The sequence below is a fragment of the Galeopterus variegatus genome, unplaced genomic scaffold, assembly GCF_000696425.1.
Source record: "Galeopterus variegatus unplaced genomic scaffold, G_variegatus-3.0.2 Scaffold1319, whole genome shotgun sequence".
NCBI classification, from domain to species: Eukaryota; Metazoa; Chordata; class Mammalia; order Dermoptera; family Cynocephalidae; genus Galeopterus; species Galeopterus variegatus.
In genome coordinates, this window is record NW_007727430.1 from 401,040 (window position 1) to 403,362 (window position 2,323).

Here is a 2,323-nt window from a genome sequence, read left to right on the forward strand (position 1 = left end):
AACCAGGATCACTCAAGCTGGTGAGTTCTAGTTTTATGCAGGGGGTTCTGAAAAAAAATTAGAAATAAACTTGCTAAACCAAAGGAGAAAACTACTACCACTTTTACGTGGTGGAAAGTCCCTTGAGAATTCATAACAAACAACTACCACTCATGTTGTTTTGTAGTTCAAATTCACACTGTGTGTTCCAAAAAACCTCAAGCAGAGAATTTAATTTAAAGATTGCCCAGATTGATAGTGGCTACAAGGCACCTGGCAGAAGCAAATATAAATACTCTCTGAGAATGTCTACCTTCAATCTAGGCTTCAAGGAATTCACACAGATAAGATTTCCAAGGAATATTAGTTTACAGTCAATAAATCATAAAAACATAAGGAAATAAAACCCCATGAGTGAGAGCTAACAGAAACAGGCAAATGAATCAGATCTAAAAAGACTTCAAATACTGGAATAATCAGCATAAAACAAGTATATTTAATAATTTCAATAAATAAGAGACATTTGAAAAAGAGCAAAATTTTATCTAAAACAATTACCATGCTGACTTGAAAAGGGACCAAAACTAATGATTAAAAATTAAAAACTAGAACCGTCGGACAGGGCTGCTGCCGCCGCCGCCGCCGCCGAACTGGGGTACTGGGGTCCAGGCAGGGAGCGCTAAGATGGCACCCTGGCGCGGGCTGGTTACCTGTCTTGCATGTGATAAGAAATCAAATACCATAGAACCTTTCTGGGACCTGTCACTGGAATTTCCAGAAAGATACCAATGCAGTGGAAAAGATATTGCTTACCAGCCATGTCTGGTTACTGAAATGTTGGCCAAATTTACAGAAACTGAAGCTTTAGAAGGAAAAATCTACTTATGTGAGCAGTGTAACCCAAAGCGTAGAAGGTTTTCCTCAAAACCAGTTGTACTCACAGAAGCCCAAAAACAGCTTATGATATGCCACCTACCTCAGGTTCTCAGACTACACCTCAAACGATTCAGGTGGTCAGGACGTAATAACCGAGAGAAGATTGGTATTCATGTTGGCTTTGAGGAAATCTTAAACATGGAGCCCTATTGCTGCAGAGAGACCCTGAAATCCCTCAGACCAGAATCCTTTATCTATGACTTATCTGCTGTAGTAATGCACCATGGGAAAGGATTTGTTTCAGGACACTACACTGCCTACTGCTATAACTCTGAAGGAGGGTTCTGGGTACACTGCAATGATTCCAAGCTAAGCATGTGCACTATGGATGAAGTATGCAAGGCCCAAGCTTATATCTTGTTTTATAATCAGCGAGTTACTGAGAATGGACATTCTAAACTTTTGCCTCCAGAGCTCCTGTCTGGTAGCCAGCATCCCAGTGAAGAAATTAATACCTCTTCTAATGAAATCCTTAGCTGATCCAAAGACAGAGAGGCTTTCTTTTTGTGATTTGTATATATACTTTTTTAAAGGGCTGACTTACAATTTTGAGCTTCATTGTTTTATTTTTTACTTATCAATCAGTGTGCACTACATTTACACATTTTGTATCTATAGCAAAACTTTTTTACACAAAGTATAAATATATGCATATTGATTGCAGGTAACTAAACTTTCAAATACTTGGGAGTTTTAAACTTACAGTGTTTACCTCAGGCTGGTGGCACCTTTTATATTTTGACGTCTTAATTGGCTCAGATCATGAAGACATTCAGGTGGCACCACTTTTTATACATTTGTTAATTATCTCTTGTAGCTATTTTCTATACAAATTTTTAACAGATGGAAAACTAGATGCTTTCTACACTAATAGTTTTGACCCAAAAAAGGCATTTTTATCATGCCATCTGTAATAAACTCACCCTTCTTTACCCCTTGAAGGGAGTTAATACATTTCAAGTGAAATATCAAGGTATCACCTAAATACTCATCAGTTACATTCATTGATATTGCTGATGCTTTGTGAATTACAGAACTCAAAAGTCATTACTTTGGCTAATGGAACTTAAAATTTTTTTAATTACTACTTTGCATAGTCAAACTGTATCTAAATGAAAATGGCAGCTTTACAAACAGTATGTTTAAGTGAACTTCAGAACGATGGACGTGAAAAAATGATGGCTGGGACTTATGATGGTGATTTGTCTGGCAGCAAACAGTTTTGTCCAGATTCTAATAAGGCAGTCATACAAGAATTTTGTATTTAGCAAACTAGTATAATGTTATACATTGTCTTGGGTATGAGTTAATTTTGTTTGATAACATTAGATCTTTTAAAGCTTGTGTATTTTGAGACTTTTAGTTCAAAGGAATAAAAATGTCTTGAAATGAAAAAAAAATTAAAAAC

At 36.4% G+C, this 2,323-nt stretch overlaps 1 pseudogene; it reads left to right on the forward strand.

The window, feature by feature from the left end:
* The first annotated feature begins 663 nt into the window (after positions 1 to 663).
* On the forward strand, positions 664 to 1,395 carry LOC103593304 (annotated as a pseudogene).
* Positions 1,396 to 2,323: the final 928 nt, after the last annotated feature.